This window comes from Ursus maritimus, unplaced genomic scaffold (genome assembly GCF_017311325.1).
Source record: "Ursus maritimus isolate PB19 unplaced genomic scaffold, ASM1731132v1 scaffold_9, whole genome shotgun sequence".
In the NCBI taxonomy this organism is placed as follows: domain Eukaryota; kingdom Metazoa; phylum Chordata; class Mammalia; order Carnivora; family Ursidae; genus Ursus; species Ursus maritimus.
The window spans coordinates 41,702,492-41,711,023 of record NW_024427107.1 but is presented as its reverse complement, the minus strand read 5'-3'; positions in this window follow the sequence as shown (position 1 = coordinate 41,711,023).

The window sequence follows — 8,532 nt, the reverse complement described above, 5'->3', positions numbered from 1 at the left end:
TCTGTCCTTCCTTCCTTCCTTCTTTCCTTCCTTCCTTCTTCCTTCCTTCTTCCCTTCTTTTTTTCCTTCCTTCCTTCCTCCCTCCCTCCCTCCTGATATTCTTTCTCTTCCTCCCTCTCTCCCCTCTTTCTTTGTCTTCCTTCCTCCCTCCTTCTTTCTTTCTTTCTTTCTTTCTTTCTTTCTTTCTTTCTTTCTTTCTTTCTTTCTTTCTCTCTCTTTCTTCCTTTCTTTCTTTCAAAAATAAATCTTTCTAGGTGATTCAACTGAGTTTTAACTCACCATAAATCATGTCCCTGAGTCAAGAAAGTCCAGTAAAATACATGATCTGACCGGAAATTTTTGTCATTTCTCTGCTAAAGATGATGCTTAGGAATCTGGGACGTGGATCAAAGTTTAAGAGTTGAATTTACAAAGCACGGCGGGGCTGGCCTGCATGTGTAGAGCGTGGTCTACACCCACTGCGGCTAGAGTGTGCAAAGAAGGAGATTTCATGTATCTTGTAACAGCAGAGTCCAGGGCCATTTTAGAACAACCTGGCCAGTCTACTGTCAAAAATAAACCAACCAAAGTATGTGTAGTCTTCCCTCTTCTTACCCACCCCAGGACCCAACCTCATCTCCTCTCTCATACTAGCTCCCAAGGTCTTTCATTCTAGTTCAGTGGAAATAAAATAGAAACTTGATTTTTTAAATAGAAAATAGGAGGAACTCCTGGTGAACTCTGATTGTGGCCTTAGAGCTACAAGGAGTGGAAACTCTCTCTGTGCAGTTCCAGAAATGAGGATTCCTCTAATGGAGACGACTGAACATCACAGGAATCACAAACACTAAGGCAGAAAGTGGCTCAGAGCAGCTCCGAAGCTGGTGAGTCTTCACTCCTGTCACCATATTTGGAGGCTTCTGCATCCGCACAGATAATTCCCCAACACTCCGACCTCAAGCCCCTGACCTCATCGCTGCCAGTGACCTTTTCCTGCAGCCCTGTTAGCCACCTCCTCCCATTGTCTTAGCCTCAATTTTGCCATTATCAATAATTTCACCATGGACATTGAGTTCGTGGAAAATACACAAAATGCTACAAAACTATGGTGAATGGGTGCGATCAGAGGTCTTTCTCTCGACTGTGCAATCTTGGAGTCCTGTCTTGAGAGGTGGTTAATATTAGCTGCTCTGTGAATGTTGTTTGTATTTGCTTCTCAGAGCCTCTGTCTTTGAGAATTAAATAAAAATAGTTAATTAACAAATAACGGGTTGAATAAAAATGTTTATTGTTAAACTCTACAAAAGTTATTCCACCGATAATTATGTCAAGTGCTGGAAAAAAGATGTCCACAATATCAAATGAATTTGATAGTTAAACCAATCCACTAGTTAAAGCAAAAATTATTTTCTCAGACTGAACTAAAATGAAAAGTAAGTTTTAAAAATAATTTTTAAAACATTAATTTAATTTCCCTGGGGTGCCAGTCGTTTAAGGGTCTGACCCTTTGATTTTGGCTCAGGTCATGATCTCAGTGTCATGGGATCGAGTCCCATATCAGGCTCCACACTCAGCTCACAGAGTCTGCTTAAGACTCCCCCCCTCCGCCATGAGGTGCCTGTGGGGCTCAGTCAGTTAAGCATCTTGCCTTTTCTTCCGGTCATGATCCCAGGGTTCTGGGATTGAGCCCTCCATAGGGCTCCCGGCAGGGAGCCTGCTTCTCCCTCTCTCTCCCAGCTGCTCCCCCTGCTTGTGCACTCTCTCTCTCAAACAAATAAAATATTTTTAAAAATTCTAAAAAAAATTATTTTGGATTCTTTCCCCCTCTGCTCTTCCCCCTGTTCTCACTCTCCCTCTCTCTAAAATAAACAAACTAAATAACATTTTTAAAAAATTAATTTCCCAATTGTTTCTCTTGCTGGAAAATAATTTTCATGAATATCAAATAAATTGAGGAATTTTTTAAAATTTTTGATTACATTGCTCTAATTATGATATATTTATAGAAGTCACCGATTGACGTCTGATTTTATACATTACAATTTATTGAAGTAAATGACATTAAAAGTTATTGAGCAAGTATAGGTATATCATATTAATAGCTTTTTATCTTTTTATTGAACTTTTCTTTTTTTTTTTTTTTAAAGATTTTATTTATTTATTCGACAGAGATAGAGACAGCCAGCGAGAGAGGGAACACAAGCAGGGGGAGTGGGAGAGGAAGAAGCAGGCTCATAGCAGAGGAGCCTGATGTGGGGCTCGATCCCATAACGCCAGGATCACGCCCTGAGCCGAAGGCAGACGCTTAACCGCAGTGCCACTCAGGCGCCCCTTTTTATTGAACTTTTAAATTCAAAATTTTATTCAGTTACTTTAAGCTTGCATTCAATACAAAACAAGGCTCGTACTTTTTTAATGAACACACGGCACTCTATACCATATGTGCTCTCTGTATATTTGTACTGTGGATAATATATCCATACAGCAAATAGATAGTATATCTACGTTGTTGCGCAATATGGTACCGATGGGGTAGTAGGAAGTTGTCAGTCGAGGCCGGCTCTCAGATCCAGGGGACGCGGCGGCTTTCTGGACCGGTCGCGTGAAGTCCTGCCTGCAGGGATTGGCTTCCCTATTTTGCGTGTTCGTCCACACGCTGAGCACGCACTCCTCTCAAGGCTGCTGCTCTCACGGTTCCCTCGGCGCCGGGGGCTCTGGCTGCGAGAACAGGGCTCACTCGCTCATTTGGTTCAGGACTCTGCTCAGAATTGGTGTCCTCAGAATGCACGCCCGGCTGGTCCCCACACTGAACCCTCCTCTTCATTTGTCTCCACGTGGATGCCTGTCACCCCCCGACACTGTATGTCTATCTGGTTAATTGGTTTACTGTTTATCTCCCTCATTAGGTTGTAAACGTCCCAGGACCGGGTCTTTTGTGTACCACTCTATCTCCAAAACAGGGACTGGTGTTTGTTGAATGTGTAAATGAGCACACGAATAAATCATAGAGCCCGAGTTTGCGACTTGGCTAAAATGGAGCACAGATCGAACGTTTCTTTTTGACTACTTTAGGCGACCTTTCTACCTGCGAGGGCTAGTCAAACACCCGAAGGTAACCGACGTCTCTTTCTCTCTCGTGTTTTCCTACCCACTCCCGCTCTCCTCCCGTCTAGTGCTGTTTCACACTTCTCACATTAGGAATGGCTGATCGGTCCAGGACCCTGAGAGGCTAAATCTCCAGAGGGAGCCCCTCCTACCTCTTCTCTCCCTCTGCCCTGCTTAGAACAAGTCTCACGCAATTTCCTAGGCATACAGCCTTTGAAAGCGCTTTCTTCACCTGGTTGTATCACTTGGTCACATACCACTGGAATGACTGTGGGCCTCTTGGCCATTCCTGCCTACCAGGTCCTGCTGTCAGGTGTGAGTTACCGTGGGCTCACAGTTCTCATCCCAGTGTGATGACAGTCTCCTCCAGGAAGGTCATGCAGAACGTTTCTCCTGGAATATATTGCTCTAATCAATTTCAGACATTGCCTTAGATGTCCTCGAAGCTTCGCAGGAGCCATCTCAATGTGCATTCCCGTGAGATTCTAGTCCAGGACACCAGCACGCTTTGAAATTAAACTGTCTGATGAATTTAGACGTTGCTATGTACATATTTCTGGGGCGATCTAGAAGCACAAAGTAATTTCTATTATGGGATGGGGCTTGTGTTTGTGTATCATATGAAATGGCAGAAAAGGAAACACACATTGATTTTGCAAATGTATACTTTTTTATGGTCTCTAAAGAAATGGAGGAAATCAGAGACTCCATTTGCTATGGCCATATGGAATATAGTGCGAGAAAAATTTACCAGCCTGCAAACCTGCAGTTTCTGGTCTTAAATCTTACCTATGAATTGTGTTTTTCTTCTTACAAATGGAAATCCCTGAACATTTAAATAGAGGACTCACTTGCTCGTCCCTTGAATTGCAGTTCAACGCAGAGAGCCTTTTCACTGGATTAGATTGTTTAAATCCTTCTAGCCATGAAAATTTTTTTCGTGGTCCTCCAGGTTTCTTTCTGGAAAGTGAATAGGTCAGGAGGAGAGATACCAACCTGACTTAACTTTTATGGCGATGACAAGGGCAACACAACTTCCTAGGGTGAGCTTTGAAGTTGGGCAGACATGGAAGGGAATCTTGTATTCTCTCCATCACTAGTTCTACAATCAGGGCAAGTTATTGAGAGAGGTGGTATTGAAGAGTAGTTAAGAAGACGGGCTTCTAGGTCTGACAGCTTGAATTTAAATCTTGTTCCTGCTACTTATTCTATGATCTTGGACAATTGACTTTACCTCCCTGGACCTCAGTCTCTTCTGCTGTAAACTAATGCTTTACTTTACTGGGTGGTTGCAATGAGTAAGTGAAATAAACTATGTTAAGCTCTTAGCACAGTTTCTGGCACACAGCAAGCGTGCAATAAATAGAAGCTGTTATGTCGTTGTCGTCGTCATCATCACCATCGGTAACATTAGTAATTGTGGTATTAGTTAAGATCACACAGCTAGTTAGCGATGGGATCTTAAAAATCCCTAGTTGCCTTATTCCCAGCCAAGTGATTTTTCTATTATGTCAAAATATGTAGCTTTGGGAAAAGATTGGGCAAGAAGTTCAACAACGAGGGTGGAGATGATGATGATGATGTTAGCAATGACGGTGGTCACTTGAACCACAGCTTTCTTTAGAGTAGTGGTTCTCATCCGAGGTCACATACTGGAATCATCTGGGTAGTTTAGAAAAGACCTGGATTTCATTCCCAAAGATTCTGATCTAAATGGTTTGGAGTGTAGCCCGGGTGATGGGATTTTTAATAACTCTTCCTGGGAATTCTCATGTACAGCCAGGTTGAGAACCACTGGTATAGTGGCACCTCTTGTGGCTTGCTCTTCAGTGGCAATGGTCAAGCCAAGATGAGGCTCTGGTGCCCCCAGAGAGGAAGGCCAGCAGAGAAGTTTTATTCCCTGGCCCCCAAATTACCTGCTGTTACAAGACTGAGAGGATGTGAGCTCAGTTGACCTTGCTGGGCATCTAGAAAGGCAATAAGCAGCTGGCTACCTCTTCACTTGGGAGCCAGCAACCCTGTGATCTCTGTGGGAGCCTCTCCCTGCACCCAACTGTCAGAGGCTAACCCGTAAGCAAAAAGTGCACCTACATGTAGGCCCACACATGCTTAGAAGCATGGTATCCTGGGATAGCCACAAGAATCTCAAAATGTGTGTGCGTACATGCATGCATGTCTCTATATCAGTGGAACCATTACAATCAATGTCAGATTCTCCTGTATGTATTTATATTCAACACAAAACAGCTGAATATTGTATAGGAAGATGACCGTGATCTTGAGAGAGCCTTGAGATTGTTCCGAGCCACCAGGTGGCACCATATTGCACATCTAGCTAATGGCCTTCTGTTCAAGAGTGCTGGTCGAGTCCACCTCAGGATTTATGGCCATGATATATCAATACATGATTTCCTCTCTACCTGGAGGTGCACGGCACGGGGTGGGTAGGGCCAGCCCGGCTTGACTAGATCTCACAAGATTGAGCAGATGTCTCAAAGTGATGTGTCAAGCTGGGGAAAAGAGACTCAGCATTGCGTCCTTGAGGAGTGGGGAGTTGAAGCTGGGAGAGCAGAGCCAGGCCAGGGTTCTGGAGCGAAAATCAAGGTGTAGAGTCCAAAAAAGGAATTGTGATACCAGGAAGGCAGGGGATAGGAGTCAGAGGAGCTCGAGAAACAGGAAGGGTCTTGGAGCAGTTCGATAAAATGGGTCAACACGCCTTCATTGGTAAGGGAAGCAGGAACCGGAGTAAAGTGGACAATTATCATTGTCTATGTATCTATTGCAAATTATTTGCCTCTTGGAACCCGGGACACGTCACGTAGCTGAAGCTGGTGATTTTATCAGTCCATAGATGTCTTGGGGTCTGGTCCGCATCTGACCCTTCCGGGGTCTGCTCCAACCTTACTTTAGTTACTACTTCCCACCTCTCTTCCTTTGCAGTGCACCTTCCTCTTATGAACGACTCTTGTCCTTGCCCCAGGCAGGGCCCATGACCTGGCGCTGCCGTGTGCACGCTGTGCCCTTGTCCGGGACCCTCTGCTCCCTCCTCCACCCGTTAAAAACAAGAAGTCAGCAAGGTTTCCTGTTGGGAAGGGTGGATAAACTAGTCTACACCGCAGTGTGACCAGCTTAGAAATGCTTAGTATGTTCCCCTTTCCTTGATGGTATTTGCATTTGGGGGGGGGAAGTATATTACAGGGAAAGGAATTTTATTTATTTTTTTTAAGATTTTATTTATTTATTTGACAGAGAGACAGCCAGTGAGAGAGGGAACACAAACAGGGAGAGTAGGAGAGGAAGAAGCAGGCTCCCAGCACAGGAGCCCGATGTGGGGCTCGATCCCAGAACTCCAGGATCACGCCCTGAGCCGAAGGCAGACGCTTAACGACTGAGCCACCCAGGCGCCCCAGGGAAAGGAATTTTAAAATAGAATTTCAGGTGTCTGTCATTAGAACAATGACAAATGATTAAAGATATTTTTGTAAGAAAAGAGGATTTTTGAGAATTTCACAAATTCTCATGGGTACACCGCCGCCCTCTGCCCCTGTGACAGGAACAGTCTTCCCACACACGCGGGTCTACACAGAGGCCCAGGTGCAGGGAGCCTGTGGGCCAGGGAGGTGGAAACAGCACGCTCTAGGGAATCAACGATGTGGGTCTGGGCTCACACTCAGCCACCAGCAGTGTGTGATGGAGGCAATCCCCTGAGCGTCCCCGGCCTCTGAGAACTAGCTCTGCCCGCATTTATGGATTACCCACTCGGTTCCAGGGCAGTATGAGCTAAGCTTGGGGGTGCAAGGAGAAGAGCATTCACTCAGGGAGTCAAATGGCAGCCACAAGGCTTCTCCGATGCACACAAAAGGGTGCACAGGAGAGGAGTGGAGGGAAAGTCTAGCTCTGCAGGGGTGCCGGGGAAGCCCGCCTGCCGGAGGGCAGCTCTGCGCTGGAACAAAGCTACAGAATGTCTGGAGTGTCTGATACTGGGGCCGGGGCGGACCGGCCTTCGGGAGCCAGAAGCTTCGGAGTCGCAGAGCCAGCCTGAGTCAGGGTCCTGCTCCTCTCTAGCTGTGGAGCACGGGAACTTTCTCCGACAACTGGGGAGGATAACAGTACGTACCGCACAGGTGAGAAGGAAGACAATACAAGCGACATGGTCGGAAAGGTGCCTGGAACGTAGGACATGCCAGCTTTTCTCTCTTGCTATGGAATAAATGATAAAGAGGGGGTTTCCAGGCAGAGGAGAGACTGGGACAGCGCTGTAGGCATTAAGGAAAGGTGGCAGCGGTGGGTACGGGACGTGTGGGGGGGCGTGGGGAACCAGCCTGCAGAGACACGTGCAGCACCTGGGGTGCTCAGAGGAGTGTGGGCTCCACCCAGAGCCTCAAGGGAGCCAGCCACGGAGGTGAAAGGGTTGGAGGGTTGGAGCAGAAGGAGGTCTCTGGCAGCTTCTCAAAGGTTGGGCTGAGGAAGGGAGACAGGGAATGGGTGTGGGAAGAGCCAGTGAAATAGTAAGCCTGAGAAAAGCTCATTTTGGTGTGGAAAGTGCAAGGTGAATAGGAGTGCTGCCAACTCCCCCTTGGCTGGGAGAACCGTGGGGGAGAACTGCTGTCCTGCCCTGGGAGGAGGGGGGAGGGTGGTGGTAAGGCTCCAGCCGGGGCCTGTGCCTGGGGACTACTGCAGGCCACAGGAGTGGCAGACAAGGATCCTCAGAAGGGACTCCTCCCCACTCAGCCCTCCTACCCTACCAGCCCCCATGCAGTCTCTAGAATGGGAGACTCCCCATAATGGCTGTAAGCAGACTGAGAATGATGGTGTTAGAGGGGGCCTGGACTTTAACCTCTCCTCTTAATTACGAGCCTTCTGACCCAGGCAAGTTACTCAACTTTGGCCTCAGTTTTCACATCCATAAAATGGGGTTTAATGAGAATGCCTACCACATAAGATGACTTTGAGGATTAAATGAGTCACTCTGTGGAAAGCACTAGAATGGTTTCTGGCACCCAGCGCTGAATAAGCCGTTTGTTGGCTAAAATATGTAAAATGATAATAATTGCACGTACTTCAAAACGTATGGTGAACATTAAAGGATTTAGGGCAATGTCTGGAATGTAACAAACCCTCAGGGAAGGTAGCTGTGACTATTAGTATTCTAACAGAGGCCCGGGAGCCCAGGGGAAAAGCCAGGGGCCAAAGGAAAGGTGCGGATGGGAAGGACATTTTCTCTGTTCCAGTAAATCTACTTGAACATGAGCCTTGTTTTGTTGCATTTCTGGTTGGAAGTTACTTTGGACATGTTTCTTTGTTAATCATTTCCTCATGCATAGATTCTCACCTGTACCATTTTTGTCTCTGAAGAGATAGGAAGCCCCCACTGCTTGCATTGCATCAGGCCTTTCTCGCCTGACCCCAGTTGAGTGCACTTCTCTTGGGAGGCAGAGGGATGGACTA